This window comes from Neodiprion lecontei, chromosome 5 (assembly GCF_021901455.1).
Source record: "Neodiprion lecontei isolate iyNeoLeco1 chromosome 5, iyNeoLeco1.1, whole genome shotgun sequence".
Taxonomy (NCBI): domain Eukaryota; kingdom Metazoa; phylum Arthropoda; class Insecta; order Hymenoptera; family Diprionidae; genus Neodiprion; species Neodiprion lecontei.
In genome coordinates, this window is record NC_060264.1 from 6741807 (window position 1) to 6759446 (window position 17640).

The 17640-nt window shown below is 37.0% G+C and overlaps 1 protein-coding gene across 1 annotated transcript in view; it reads right to left on the reverse strand.

The window, feature by feature from the left end:
* Positions 1-16007, reverse strand: part of LOC107219094 — a 134216-nt gene extending 118209 nt beyond the window's left edge. Inside the window, exon 1 of the mRNA XM_046739448.1 lies at positions 14730-16007. The gene's annotated coding sequence lies outside the window, so the exon portion shown is untranslated. The remainder of the gene's footprint in view (positions 1-14729) is intronic.
* Positions 16008-17640: the final 1633 nt, after the last annotated feature.

Here is a 17640-nt window from a genome sequence, read left to right on the forward strand (position 1 = left end):
ACCCTTGGCAGGCCATCGACTGCCGCACAAAGCTGCAATTGCAACCGACAACCGCATCGGCGCTCAATTTTCTTCTTCTTCTTCCTTCTCCTTCATCTTAATCTCAATCATTTTCTTCTTCTTCTTCTTCTTCTTCTTCTTCTTCAACCGACTACGGAAGAGATCCGATATCTTTTTTTTACCTCCGACCGCGTACAATATTGTTGAAAAGAAATCTCGGTGTCTTTGATCCACCTCCGCCCCCCCCCCCCCCCCCCCCTAATTTTTTTCTCACCCTTGGGCTAAAATCGCACACTGTGTTATACCCTATATATCTATACATGATATTAATCGTAAAAAATACTAGAAACGCTAAAGAATTACATATAGATATGTAGAGCCTAGCTGTGTAAATAAAAGTTGCAGTACCGACACGCGACGTTAGTTATCTTGTCGAAATTGTGAGAATTCGGAAAGACAAGGTTGAGCGGTGGGACTTGCGTATTTAATTACGTAAGGAATTTTTGCGAATGTAAAATTACACAAGGGGACCGACTCGCTCGAGCTGATTGTGAGACGAAAAAGGCGAAAATGAAGAGAAAAACCAGGCATGACGGAATAAGAGTGGATAGAGGAAGAGAAAGGGATACACGAATATTTACGTACATACGCAAAAAGCGGAGAAAGAAATTTGCGAAAAATGCACAATTCTCCGCGCATATCCGTGTATTATTGATATTATTGTTGTTGTTGTTTATATACCTTAATACATAAGGTAAAATCGGTGCGTTGCAATTTGCCGAGGCAGCTGTGATATATAGAGGAAGTACAAGTTTCGAAATTTATACCTCCGAGAAGGTTTCATTCGCGAGAATGACGTTAGACCCGGAATATCTGTTCAATACGATCCACGTTACATCCATACGTGCATACGGATGTATCAGGGTGTTTCGAAACAAAGAAAGAAATTTGCGATTTTCCACCACGGCACCCCCTAAAAGGTTTTTTTTTTTTTTTTTTTTCTTTTCTTACGTTGTTTTATTTTCATTTCAATCTTCTTTTTCAAAAAAAATTCTCAAAGGAATCATTTTTCAAGAAAAATCCTCGATGAGCTCCACTTGGGTGCACGCACAATTCGGGGAGAGAAGAGAAGAGAAGAGAAGATGTGAGAAAGCGAGAAAGAGAGAGAAAGAGAGAGAGAGAGTGAGAGAAGAGACGACACAAAATAGCGGATCTGACCTTCTCTCTCTTCATTTCTTTCAAAAGTTTAGTACATGGGTATGTATTTACGTACGTATATACTTTGCTATAAAAGCTCAGCCCCCCCCCCCCCCCCCCCCCCTTTCTTGCCACTTTAGGGATTGACGATGACGAAGGCATCAGCAGCCCTACGTGGGTATATAATATACTATATATATATACATTGGGAGGGCCTAGGCAATGTGGAGGCAGAACGAGCCGTCCACTTCTGGATTTTCGATGTATCACACGTTGGCACCTGGGAGGAATGTATTATTCGGAGAAATTTCACGATAGATCAATTCCCGGTCGATATTACGCGCGGAAAATGAGAATTACTCTCGGCAAGTAATGTTTGACGAAACTTTGGCGATTAGTTTTTTTTTGTCACGTATACTCGATAGTCTGCAGGTTTATTAGGTATATATATATATATAATATACACTGATTGCGAGAGAAGTTTCATTTTTTTTTTTTTTTCTTGTAACAATTGATAAATTATATTTTTGGAAGATTATAGTGTAATTAGTATCTTTGAGATAACATTTGTAAGCGGTTTTTGGATCTCGTTGAAAATATAACGAAAGTTTATCGTATCGAAGAGTGTGAAAACTAACGGTGAGAACAAGTTGGAAATACGGTAGATGGAAGTGTAAAAATTTTTACTTTAAAAATTTACAGCTTATTATAAAGATTTATTAATCATCATATATTACTTTTTTAATTTTCATTCACAAGTGTTCAATTCGGTATACTAGTTTACCCTATGCAATGCAAATCGAACAAAAATTTGCAGCTTACACTAATTGAAAAATCATAGTTCTAAAATCACGGTGTGAATAAAGTTTCTACCGCAACGCGGTAATGAGTAACAGTGTTACAGGTGTAATACAACAGTTTTGTACGTCGTACGTATTATATATTGCAACTTTCTTTTACCAAGAAAAATAAAACGATTCTCCGATAAATAAGACGGGGTAAAATCGTACATGTTCAAGTAAATTGCGTGCTCTCAAGTTCAACGTCTAGAGAAATACTGTTTTTACAACAACAGTCGTTAGCGTAGCAACCAAGTAACAATATACACAAATGTACACGTGTTATATAGGTATAGGTACACCAATATGGTTTCGTATGCAACCGAACAGGTAAAAATAAAAAAAAATAAATAAAAAACAACAATAAGAAGAAAACGACCCATTGCGGGGAACACCGAACAAGTCCACCTGTAGACAGCTCGGAGACACGAGTTACGAGATGATGCAGGGAGAGAGGAGTAATCACGCGACGAGGAACGGAAACGAGAAGACGTGTCCATTGACCGCCTCCGCCTTTTGGTTCGTGTCGCGTCGTTCCTCCGTTCAATACGGAAACCACCTCAACGTTTCTTTCCGCCGAAAGTTCTTCTTCCTCTCCCTCTTGCTACAAACCCTCCTTGATTTATGGTCAGAGGAATTACCAAGAGTTCGTCAGCGTGCGATTAGATCGGTTCAATTTTTCTTTTTTTTTTTTTATTCATACCCACGTCATTCGTTCCGTCATCTTTTTCTTCGATATATTTATACCCGGATTATAATTCCAGGTGAATACCTTACAGCCTTGTTTATCCATCATCAGTTTCAACGCGTGCGTTAAAACTCGAAACACTCGGTTATTTACGCACGTGCAGAGCCAGCGAAACGAGGAAATGAGAACCGCTGTGAGGAGTAATTTTTATCGGTCAGTGAAACGTGACGTCATCACGTCACGGGCCAATACGAATTCGTACGAAACGATTTAACCACCGACTGAATTGGTTTTTTTTTCTCTATAAACTACTATTATGCACACTTGTTTTTTCACATTATCGTACACTTCCGAGTAAAAAGTGAAAGTAAATATCTGTACAATATCATTTGCTTTTGTTCTCTTGTCAGTTGGGTTAGCTGAGAAACATTTTGCGGATTTATACATGTAACAAAGTGAATAATAAACTTTGAAATTCGCATCACGCGTCTCACGCGGTGTAATTGTAACGAAGCAAGAGTGGAAGCAAAAAACTATCCGTATACGTGTGTAGAAAAAAAAAAAGAAAATGTGCCAAAGAGAGCGGAGGGTGATTGGTAAAATTTAAACTCTATGAAATGAGCTGCAATGTATTTCAATAAAGTTTAGAATCGAATAAATTTCCTTCCCCTCCTCCTCCTCCTCCTCCTCCTCCTCCTCATTCTCTTCGATAAACTCTCAAAAACTTCTAATTGGCTGCGCCGCGACAAGTTGCAGCTGAAAAAATAAGCGAATGAACACAGAAATGGAAACACAGTTATATATAGATCCGTCTTTATGTCACATTACTATCCATATATGTATGTATACATATTATACACATATATTATATTAGTAGATGCAACGTTCTGAACAATTATTCAGGTGCTTTTCAAATCCTAATGAATAACGAATTTAATTATATAACGAAAATAATTAACACAGATATTTATTATATCACCGAATAAAAACAGATGCAAACCATTCAGCCAATGACCGGATCGAGAGGTAAAATGTGGAAAAAATACCGAACCGCTTTTCTGATAACACAACAATGTAGACAGACGATAAATAATTTGCAAATTTTTTCGAAAAAACCGAGCGTTCTACGTTACACGGAAGATCGTCCTAAATTGATTGTTCACTTTGTTTCTATACGTTTCTTATGAATTCAAAAAAGAAACACGTTGTACAACATCAATTATTATTTCTTTTCTGAAATTTATATTCAACGCAAAGATCACGATACGTAATATAAAAATGTACGTATCTAACGAGGTTCCAACTTTTCTGAATTAATATTTTATCACTATTTTATGAGATTAATAACGAGAAATTCGTTACACATATACGATACACTTCTCGAACAACAACCGGTTACTTAAATATCACAATTCTTCTCGGTCTTTTGTGCAATGTAATTGACATTGCGAACGATGTAAGCAATAGAAAAAATAATTTTGTTCACAATTTCTCGTATATTGAATTGAAGAAAAAAAAGATGAGAACGATCTTCCAAATAACGTAAACTACCCTCATAATTTCCCATCATTTTTCTTTCAACCTAGACAAAAGCTTTTCTTCAGAAGCTCACCAAGTTGAAAAATCTCATATCGGGTATTTTTTTTTTTTTTCCCGAAACACCCTATAATTTTGCGCGAAATTTAGCAGGACATATGCGCCGAACCCTGCACACATCTGCATCTGCATCTGTAGACTTATACACAGATATATATATATATATATATATGTATGTATACATATGTATAATATGCAACGTATCGCGCCGTGCAGCAGCCGACCTCCCCGTTCGTTCGATGTCGAGGCTGCAGCCCTTTACGCATATGCATACACGTTCGCAGAGATACATTGCAGCCAACATAAACACGGACCTACGTCACGTAACGTCGCAGAACCGGCGGATGGAAGAGACCGAGATACCGAAGCGACCGGGCCTAGGTCAACGAGCATTGTTCCGGCGAGGGTGGAAGGGTCGCTCTCCCTCCGAAACGGGTGTTTGCCCTCGAGGCACCCCCCATCCGGGAGAGGGAGAGAGAGAGAGAGAGAGAGAGAGAGAAAATTCCTCTTTCCCTGCGTCCAATGTCGGACCCGAATGCCAGCATCCCTTCTTGAATGATTGACGCACGGCAACTTCGCCCCTCCTCCCCTCTCTCGCTCGCTCTCTCTCGCTCTCTCGCTTTTCGTTTCTCTTTCTCATACACACGTGCGTGTGTCCTATGGAAACAGACGTATTTCGTCGGGCGGCTGAAACGGAGGTATCTTGTCAGTCGACCCTGCAAGACGTGTACAGAGCATTGTTTAAACTCAACGTGTACAGCGTTTTTTTGGAGATACATACGTCCGTTTTAGCCACCCGACGAAATACGACGTCTGTTTCCATAGGACCCGTCGATATATATATATATATATATATATATATATATATACAATATGCGTGTACGTATAAACGTCGAACAGTGGTTCTCGACGGGAGGATTACTCGCGACAAATGCATAGATCAGTTTTTCAATTTTATACAGAAATCGAATGACAGGTGTTTAATTCGTGCCTGCATGTTGGGTCGAAGATTTATAATACATGCACCGAGGAGAATTTAATTTGTTACATTAACTAGAAAGTTTCAGTAAAACAGGTATCGTTAAAAAAACTGTTCAAATATTGTTGGGATTACGAAAAACGAGGTACGCCTAACCATTTTGCGATATAATGTAAATTATTGTTGTTAAAAATAAATTGACTGAAAAACAATCGTGCAAATTGGGAGAACAATTCATTTACAATTTCGCGGTTAAAAAAAAAATTCATATAGTTTGTCGACCGATACGTATGTAAAAAATAAACTCGTTTTATCATTCGGTATTTTCTAATTTCTTCCCGCATCGCAGAAACGTTTTTTGTTTTTTTCAAATCAAGTGTTTCTAGATTCGCCAATTTCAGAAAAGAGTGGATCGGAATGAAATAGAATTTATCGACAAAAGATATATAATTACAACATCTGTTACGATAGTTTGAATAGTTGGACAGAAGTGTAGCAGCGGAACAAAGTTACGTGCAGTCAAAATTTCGAGTCTCAAAGATCAGTTGTCTCGAGAAGTTGAATGGATTATACAAAGGGACTCGATAAATTACACAAGTTTACAACAAATGTGTTATACGATACACAACATAATTGCACAAGTTTATATATACCAGAAATCTGTTCGTTATGCATTTCATAATCGGGATTGTTTCGTCGAATCTTTTTGTTACAGATTCGCGAGTACGTGTAAGTTTAAAGAATAAATTTTCATATTCAACGACGGAACATGAAAAGACGAAGAATTACGTAATCGGTAATAAAACAAACAATAAGTAAGTAGAAAATGACGTTGACGATGAAAAAATTCGCAATACGCGTTTACATTATATCTCACCTTGTACGTTAATAAATTATGAAAGCGATTCGCGATTTTTTCACTTTTCTTCCGTTGCCGGTCACGATTTGCACATGCGATCATTTTTCACATTGATTCCTTCCGTGGTTGTATAATCAATTTGCAGAACTTTGATCTTCGTTGCTTCGTTACTACGAACACGCTGTATACTATAAAATATACGACCACTCTTTACACAAGTAAACAAGTAAATAATCGCGTTTTTGTTTCACCAAATTTCAAACGGATATTTACAGGACCCTGTATCATATCGCACACTATTTGTACAATCATATTTGCTGTTTCTTTTTTTTTTTTTTTAATCAGTTCATTTCTAAAATTCAATTCCTACAACGCGAAATGTTAACAAGTTTGATAACGATTACGTAAAAACAGCTAATGTAACAAAATTAAAACTTCCTCATGTTATATCAATAAAGCTTTCGCGACTGTTTAAAAGACATTTTTCCCTTGTCATTCGCGCACAGAGTACACGCTTCAACCTGCGATCCGTACAACAATTACATACGCTTATATCCTCGTGATATTACATTACGTATAATATACGATCACGGTTGTGGAGGTGATGAATTAAAGAAGGATAAAAATAAACGAGCATAATATACCTTGTTCAAGTAAAACCAACCCTAACATATACGCATATATTACATATACATAAACATTGAACGTCGTACCGTTTACGTAGTGCAAAATCGGTCCATTTTCCAGACAAAAAAAAAGAAAAAAAAATCATTAAACCTATTTCGTTGTTATTTTATAATGGTCCAAAATTCAGTATACGTCACACAATGATACGATAAAACAAACCATAACGATACATCTTCTCCAGCTCTATATAATAATATACGTATATATATATATATATATATATGTACGTGTATGTATGCAAGTTGCGTTCCTATGTACGTAATAATACACAAGCTTCTTCTAAAAAAAATTGTCATTAACTCCGAAGTGGCGCGGGTAAATAAATAAATCATTTTGCCGACAGGCTTACTACATAGCGAGCTCGGTCAGCATCGGCATCATCTCGAGGCTAAAGAAGACCACCGGATCACTTGCCCCGCGAGTCTCGCGGATCCGTGAAGCATCGTAAGAGTGAGATGAACAACGCAACAGCCGCAACACGAACACTCGATTGGTTCTATGCTCGAAGCCAAGCCTTTCGTCTTACTTTACGACGACAACGACAGCGATAATAATAATAATAATAATAATAATAATAGGAAAAAGAAGAAGAAGAAGAAGAAGAAGAAGAAGAAGAAGAAGAAGAACAAAAAAGTAAAATAAAAAAAATAAATAAAAATCGGGGGACGTCGTCTTCGTAAGCGCCTAAGCAGGTAGCGCCGAACAGCATCCGTTGTATAATGTGTACGTATTCATGTGTATACGTATATATCATATATACGCGATGAATATATATATATATATACATGCATACACATACGTACGATGCGGCAAACGGCACGCAAACGCGAGTGTATAATATAATGCATATTGCGAAATGAAAAATGCTTCTGGGAATTTGCGGGGAGAAAGGAGCGAGGCAAACGTTCCGGGACCAAGTCTGACGCCTTTTTCGCGCAATTTCAACAACGAAATACCTAACGAAAATACTACCGCAAACAATTGCCCTCCTCGCCGTATAACGTGAAAAGAACTTTGTAATTTTCACCCGCCGACGACACGTTATTCGTTACCTATATACAAAAACATATCATGCGAAACGGAATTGCCGATAAATGGTATAACAACAACAACAACAACAACAACAACAACAATTTTAATAATATGTAATATATAGCCATATGAGCTATTTTCATTCTTCGATTGATTTTTGCAAACAACCCCGAGTTCAAAGGGTTACATACATTTATAAGTACACATATTATGCAAGTGTAAAGCAAAGCAAGTTATTATGTTTGCAAATAAGCTGCATGTTTTATAATGCGTTATATTCATAATATTGATATTCCAACTTTCGTTTAGTTTTTTTTTTTTTTTTTTATTCTGCTTTGTCAAGATTCAGAGTCTAATTTCCAAGTTTAAAGTATTATATGACGATATTACATAATATATGCAATAGTACGTATAAAACCGAAGTAAAAAAAATCGCTCGTGAGAAAAAAATAAATAAACACACGAAAGAACTAAAAATAGTTTACAAACATCAGACGCGCAAGACCCGGACGAAAATGTATATATAATTGTAATATACGTATATTGAATTACGTAGTTCCTGAAGATGATTGAAAAAAACAACTGGTCTATGTTAATTGGAAAGAAGGGAAAAGAGCGAATATATCTCGTATTTTCTTTGGCAAACGTTTCGGAATTTACGTACATCTCACTGATCGATATTATAATATCATGTTCCGTATGCGATTCGAAATTAGATAATTAAGATGGTGCAACGGATGTGTATCTGTTTGTATTTATAATATATTTGACGGATCATTTCAATGCGCGCATGTGGTGATATTTTACTATTGCGAGCGATTTGTGAGATCGTTAACGTTGTTCAATAGATGTTTGATTAATATTAATATACCGCGTCAATCGATAACGCAAAGCAATTGATAAAGAAAAACAACGACACCTGTTAGAAATTTTTATATTCGTTGTAAATAACGTATTACATGCATATGCGCATAATTATAATTTACATAATACGTTACATTCATGAATTAAAAAAAGATGAGACTCCGATAAATTCTGCGCGAATACATATATTTGTAACACTTCAAATTATCATTCGCCACCCGCGAAAAAGAAAAATGGATCGAGATAAAATATATATATATACAATATAAATACACACAATGCAGCAATGTACCGCATTTTTATCATTTATCCTTAAACGTATTTTGACCGTGGCAAAAATCACGAAAGGTGAATGATAACCAGTTGATACCAAACTTCCGTTATTCTAATATACTATTAGCGTATAAGTGAATAAATAAATAAATATATATATATATAAGAGTAACTGCGTAAAACAAACGTTCAAAGACGATCATCCCCAGATATTGCCTCTCAAAAGTTTCAAAAAATATTCCACAGACGATGAAAGAAAATCTTGGCCGTATAGCGACAAGCAACAATTAACCCGAGATTAATTAACGCGTTACAATTATAATTGTAATGTTGTAATCGTGCATAATACGTATGCAAAGAAAATGCCGATAGGTAGATGAGAGAGAGAGAGAGAATTGCTGCCGCGGCGAAATATTCAACAGGTATCTGAGCTATCGATTTAACACCCTTGTAGATATTGTGTACTCGACTTGGTACAATATCGTGATTACGATACAAATACATAACGACATCCACGCGTAAAACATACCTTTTATTCGTTCGCGAAAATCGTTCCGAGGAAAGTGAAAACCTGTAATATGTACGTACGTATGTAGCACGGTAGATATAATAACTAATTGTGAGTATAATCGGCACGCAACTTACTTGTTACACGGTGTAACATGTTACACATATGCTAGAGGGCCCAACAGCGGCTCTCGAACGCCGAAGGGTTTGATACTTGGAGGAATAAAATTCCACGACATTTCCAACTTTTCAAGACATCTAAAACCTAGCCTCTCCCCGACAATTTTCCAATTCTAGTAAATTACTAACAATAAAACCTAAATCGTTCAGCTTATCGACTCTGTTTAATCGTTTCAAATTCAATACGACTTGAAGAAAAATATAATGTAGGTATAAAAAAAAAAAAGTCATTTTAAGCCAATTTGTTTTCTCGACGATAAAAAGTAAACTCGTTACCTCAAAAAATGATTTCTAACTCCCGTGATAGTAAACTGATGTTTTCAGTTTGTTCTATCACCAAATTAAAAATTTCCATGTTTTCCATGTGTGTAACCATCCCGTATACATATGTATATGTATGTAAAATCCTGAATCGCGGTCATATTATGAGCGCAGCCTAGCCGGAGGCGGAAGGACCTCAGCGAACTTTACCGTAACTACATATGTATGTATATATATATAGCAATAAATGTGTGTACATATACATGCACGCATGCGTGGGGGACGAAATTAATTATACAACTATACACGGGATATTTTGTATACATGAACATGTATTGTGTATTACACACGCATGTAACGTGTATATTCAAGCCACACCGTAGTAAATTCTCCATTTTCTGGATCATGCATGTGCACGCATACAGATCACAGCGTGTATTACGATAGGTGTAATAAATTTGCAATGTCTGGAATCACCGAGATTGAAAAACATAAACTTTGAATTAAGAGAGAACGTGGATGTGAAAATTAAAGAAGAGAGTTGTAGAATACAAATATATACAAGGTGATTTTCAAATTTTTACCCGCAGTGTATTATATATATATATAATACGTATATTAATTACCCAACGTTAGATATACTACGACTAACCTGCTATCAAATATTCGTATTAAAACTATATCAATTCGTTTCTTACGTGCTTCTCTATCAATAATACATAGCGATACTTATTACATAGATTTTCTCACTGTTGCCCGTGGTCCGTGTTTTTACGTAAAAAAAAACAAACAAAAACTGCAATAATTACAGCAGCATCACGGCGCCTAAATGCCATATAAAATTTTTGTACCACTGCACATACGATATTTCATTTACATTAAAATTTTTCCGTTTCGAGAAAATCCACGGTGGAATTATATATATGTGTACAATAATATGGTGTATATGTTATATATATTATACAATGTATATAATATATACTATACAATACCGATGTAGGAATTATTACAAAGACGTATTTGTGCGCACCCTGAATTAATTGTGCCTCGCGTATTGGGCACGTTCATTCGTGAAATTTCCGCTTGCAATGAAAAATGGAAGGGAGAGGCGCAGAGAATAGCGGCGAGGAAAATTTCAACGTGAGAAGATCCGAGGATCAATTAAATCTCAACGCATTCTAATACATCGAACACCGCGACTGTTTTTAATGTACGTTGCTACGTGATCGGTGTGAGAAAACACGTATGTTACATACACGCGTGCATGAATGCGGTAGGTACAATGGGAGTGTTATAACTAGGCAGTGAATATAGGAAAAATGAATTATACCTGCATGCGAATCGTGCAGAACGAGTTGAGCGAGACAACGGCTCAGCAATTGCAACACATGCTGGCTGCACTAACGCGATTCTAATGAGAATATATGTAGAAGGAAGAAAAACAAAAACGAATAGTCAGGAAAAACTTCACGTCGAGTTATTTACATGGGAGGTGGAGGGAATAAAGATAAATATATAGAAAGATTAGAATGTACAAGGATCACGATTGTTATACCTGTGAAACCTTCGGGAACGTATCGAAAATCGCTTTTCTTGAATTTCCAAGTGTATGGGAAAGATGCGTTGCGTTATTGTTTCCTACATATTTGTTTGTAGGGAAAAGTTGATACGTAGAAGCCAGGATCAAAGTATATATATATATATATCGGAAAAAAATTATTTTCGATTTTCCACCATGGCACCCCATAAAAAGTTTGTTTAGGTCTAAAGAAAGATGTTGTCAAAATATGAGCGTTCTACGTTACGTGGAAGATCACGCTCATTTGATTTTTCAATTTCTTTTTCACATTCTTTTGAATTTGCGAAGAAACACGTTGTAGCACTTCAGTTATTATTTCTCTCCTGACATTTATATTCAACCCAAAGATCACGATCAATAACACAACGATGTGTCATCCGGGAATCTTATTCTCCTAAATTAAAGATTCGTATAAAATTGTAACTCTTTCGTAATATTGAATTAATAACGAAAATATCGTCAGATACACTTCTTAATCATCAACTGGAAACTTAATATTACAAGTACGAGTCTTCTTTGTGAGGTAAATTGATGTTATGATTTGTGTAAGCGGTAGACAAAAAATTTACTCAAAATACTTGATAAATTCAAAACAGTGTAAAATAAAAAAGTGAAAAATCAACTAAGCGATATCTTCCACATAACGTAGAACGCTCATATTTTTCCAGAACCTTTCTATCGGTCTAAAAAAAACTGTTTAGGATATGCCTAGGTGGAAAATCGTAAATTACAACTGTGAAAATTTTTAAATTCTTTAAAATAGGTCTCCGTGTCTTTGATTCTTCAATACTGTAACTTTTCTCTTTACAGCGTTTCACAAATGATATGTTTTATAATTTCTTATTCAACGAAGTTATCAAATATTTTGAGCCAAAGTTTTCAATTATACTTACAACACTGTCTCTCAATTTTTCGTCTGCGGCGGATATTTGCTACTCTGTTTTTTCATTCAAAGTATAAAAGAACAATTAATATTCATCGAGGTGTGATGAACTTCGTACAGTTCATTTAACCCAATTTTGTAATATTAATTATTAAGGACACCGCGTGCATAATGTTATACCATCCACGTGTTTTTTTTTTTTTTTTTTTTTTTGTTTTTCACTCTTATAGCGAACGAGGTGAAACTTTTACCTCCTTTTCCCTCCTTACTTCCTTTCTTCCTTTCATACTTACTTACTTACTACGTCGTAAAATGTCGTACAGTCTTATTCCTAGAACGGTGCTGCTGGTCTGTCTCAAGGTTGAGGGCAGCTTCTATGACCGCTCTAACCAGCGAACACTTTATATATACAAGGCGTCTCTTTTTTCTCTCCACACGGGAATTATACCAACAAACGTCGCGGCAGCATCGGCGCAACGTTAAAACTACACCCAAGTTTCGTTGCCGATTGGATGCAGCAAACGATCGTTGCGTCGGCTCTTGAGAATTTTTAGAAAACTTGAAACGAACCATCGGCAATCCCATTCAATGAAAATTTCACGGAACGTGATTTTCATTCATTCGTACTATCGTATTATCGATATATTGATACGATACGAAAGGTTTATAGTCGTCTTACAATTAGTCATACACTACGCAAGATGAGTTACAAGTAGATATTGTGATTACGAATTATACAGTAATTACATAACACAACAATTACGCCGTTACAATGAAAACTTTTCTCTCGGTCTACTCGTGTTCGATTTTTATCATGTTGAAGTTAGTAACGTTACGGTAACGCGATTCGTGCTGTGAAAAAACCGTTATTTTGCAATATTGTAACAGTTTGGAATCCAGCAAACCACAATGAAACAAAATATACTCGTATAAATAGTAATTTTTTCCCAATATTTCATTACGATAAAGGTTACTGACTTAAGCATCGTCGATTTTTCGGCTTCAATTTGCCGAGAATTTGTTCGATTCGACGAAGATTACTATTACGAAACACAGTCCCGGCATGTCCGTATCGTAAAGCATAACGGAGAGTGAAAGAAAAAGAGAAATAAAAGAGTCGCAGTTGTCCGCCTGTGTTTTTGGCCAATCCAAATCCTGATCTCCGATTGTAACTTCGTAGAACTAGTTTTGGTTCGAAACCGAAAAGCGAGAGGTGATTCGTGTTTCGACTTGGAGAATCGCGATTCGTTGCGACGCTTTTTCCGTGTTTTCATCCGGCATGCAGACTCTGTTCCAAACATTGTTTACTCACATCGATTTCGAACGGTGTGTAAAAAAGTTGGAACAGTTATTCCTCTGTATTTATACTGTAATTGTAATATTATTACGTGATTTACGCTCATTCACGATGGGAATCACGAAAGCCAAGAAAAAGAAATATCGTTATGACACATTTCGTATTACGATGATTGTGAATTGCGAACTCTAGTAAACTTATAACATCGAGAAAGAACAGGAAATTTTTCGCTACGATATCCAAACTTTCAATTTTCACATCTTACAACTAACATTGTACGGACAAATCTTTAAAAGTTTTATCTATTCAACGAATTCGTGCGTTTTTTACTTTTTGCGTTTTAATCCGTGCCGGAAGTGAAACAAGAATAAAAAACTGGGGGAAAAAAAAGTATATATCGTACTTGATGTAGGTATAATCTATAATGTATTACACGAGATGGATTTACAGTTTAAGGTTGATATACGCTCCGGTAATGTTGATCAATGCCTTCCCTTTCCGTCTAACTTGTTTGCGGTTTGAAATAAAATGCGAGTCTCGATTCTGTATGCGAATTTTTCGACAGTGATCGGCGACGCAGCCGACGTGAGAGAGATCGGAAGTCATTGTCGCATAATTCGTATAGAACCGAGACTCGAATATTGTTTCGGACCGCAAACAAGTTAGACGGTAAAGGGAAGGCACGTTAATGAACATTACTGTACAACGGTTTGAATTGTTACAGCCGGAGGATAAAATGAAGAATCGAGTTTGACGACGAGAGTGGATAAAATAATTGCCTGCTCCAATTTTCTCGCACTCTTTATTACAAGGTTGAAGTTAATTAAGTAAAACTGTACATTACTATTACAAAAAAAAAAAAAGAAAGAAAAGAAAATCGACTATAGTTAATATACTTTAAAACTATTCGTAAATTTCCTCAGTTTTCCTCACGTTAGCGTTACCAACTTCAACCGCGTTCGTAATTTGACCGTTGATTAGTAATGAATTCTAAATAAATTCTCTCACCTGCTATGAAGCAAAACTCCAGGTTGGCGACGATTACGCCGCGGATGAATTCTCAGGGCAGCGAGTAGTTTTCATCCCCGGAACAGGCGCAGCAGGTTGCGTATCGAAGAAAAATATCCATGTGAGTTACTCGGTCATATTATCGATCGATATTAACAGGCGTGTCTCTGCAGCATCGCGATAATATGAAAAGATCAAATTTGAATAGTAGGATGAAAAAAAAAAAAAACGAAAAAAACGAAAAATAAAACACCCAACACTTAATTCCGACACTGCATGCGCTTCCTTCTTAAAATTAATATCCTCGTACAGTCTATTTGACGATATTACAAGAAATAAACGTCGCACTGATTCACCTTGTTCATGAATGTTTATGCTCGTCGTCGCAAGAAAAAAAAACACTCACGAGACTTTTGTCTGATTTCAGACGTCGAGAATCATCGTCACTTTCCTTGCGAATATAAAATGCGAAGTGACAAACGTAGAGGCAGAAGAAACTTGACAAGAGTTTAAAGAAGAATTTACCGGCGAATCTTATTCACAAGTTGAAAATTTCCCCGGAAATACTTCGTATCGATCGGAGTACGGTTCGTATTTCCTCGTTTATAAAAACGGCGCCCATAATCTTCCGAGCGATTTCCAAGAGTCCTTTTTGGTAAAAGTATCAGTTTTGCGAAAGGTAGCGAGGTGCGATCGATTCGCGACGAAATACGTCTCGACAAGGAAATCCAATAGTTTTATTCGGCGGTTCGCGGTCTTTGGATATATTCCCTTTAACTCGGCACCCGATGAGCTCGGAGCGGTCGAAACCCGCTTAAAGGGATTCTCGAAGCGTCGGAGAAATCAGTTCCCGCATCTCTCTACTTCGACTCTCCCCGATCATTTACGCCCGGCGTCTCGCTTAATATTCCTCAGTAAGAATGGAAAAAAAACAAAAAAACAAACAAGACGCACGTTTCGACCGATCGTTTACTGTTCAGCGTTGAGTTTAAATATCCGTACGAGTACACAAACCTGCTTTTTTTTCTTCCCCGGCGGATAAAACAGATCGCGTGCACCGCACACTTCGATCGGCAATAAGGCGGAAGGACGAAAGAAAGAAAGAAACGAAGGAAGATCCTCGTCGTCCGTTAGTTTCGCGTTTCGTGACTTCGAGTATCCGCCTTGTTTTTTACCACCGTAACAATTTCGTCTTCAACATCGGCTCGGTGTCGCTTTTATTTCCGGTTAAAACAACGCCGCATTGTTCACGACCCGGCAAAGCAACGTCTACGCTTCCCGACGGCTCGCTTATGACTGCAGGTTGATGCGCCCGCGACTCCTGCCGCCGCCGCCCCCCCCCCCCCCCCCCACCCCCCCGCCACGCCGCGCCCCACAATTCGGCCCGCCTCCTGGGGGCGGCAACGTCATCAGACCACGCCCATCCTCCGTCGCACCATCTATTCCCTGAATCTCGGCCCACGCTCCTTCCTCGGTAGGCGAAGCGGACGCTGCTGCTCGTGATAGATTTTTCACGCCGCTTCCGGCATCGGATTATGCATTGTAAAAAAAGTACACTCTCTCGCACACGCGCCGCTCCTACGCACCAAACTTCGCACCATACTGAGGAAACCGGACTGTTTATAAACAGCGTATGGTTTTTCTCATTTTTTTATTTTTATTTTTTTTTAACCATGGGGGTAAAAATTTTCAAGGAACCTCACACGCGCGTGCCTAGGAGAAAGATAAACGATTTTTCGTGTCCTGTGTAAGGATTGGAGGGAGCTGGGGTATTTCTAAATATAACGAACCTTTACATGGGCGGCGGGGAGGGTGCTCTCGAAAAATATCCCGATAGGTATAATTTTATATAATGAACAATCCCAAGTTATTATCTTATTATACTTCATCGACTCTCACGCATATTGCAGCTTTGTTGCCGTACGCTCGACCGTTGCCGTTGTTTAGTTTACCAATTTGTAATAATTAGTCGTTTACAAAAATTTTTAGTATCGGTTTCGATTGCCTGATAAATTGAATAAAAAAGTAAAACAAAGAATTCTGTTTGTTTCGAATAATTTAGTCACGCAACCGATAGATACCGATACTAAAAGTTTTTTGTACATGTATATATATATATATATATATATATATATATATATATATATTCATATAATATGTGTGTAATATAAAATTGAACTTAAAAATGCTCAAGCCATACGTTATGTATATATATAATTATATATAAATCATGTTTGTATACAAATAATATCGTCCTATAACATTGGTTGACAGTATCATTACTTAAAACTTAGAAAACATAAGTAGCTAGTTCATTCATTCGAGAAGAAAACATATTTAATAATAACATACACTAGACACGTGATGATTTTTCTACGTGATTGACTAGAACCATATTAGGTATAAAGTATTCTGTATTTTTTTTTTCGAACATCAAAACTTCTAATCCTGTGCAGAATGATTGGAATCATCTGTAGCGCCATATGCAAATAGCTGGAGCAATCTGGAAAATCGTTATGCGTAACACAAATATACCTACGTTACAAGTATCATCTTTTATCCGTAGACTATAATCGCGGTAGTACAAAAATGCCGAGCAATTCTATAAAATAAAGCACATGTATAGATATTTTATGGCTTATTTTTACGCGTTTGCTGATTGGATCGTTCCCTGCCGAGCACGAAATGTATATAACATTACACTCGATTTTAACTGGCTATAACTCACGCCATATGCGTCGACGCAAAATATACACCCGATTCGTAACATCTCGCTAAAGTATCATGCTGCAAGGACTGCATATATTATATGTACTCCCGATGGCGCCATATGTAGCAATATATGTATATATACAATATAGATCTTTGTAAACGCGTACATTCAATTTCAAGTTGTTTCCTCATTGACAGT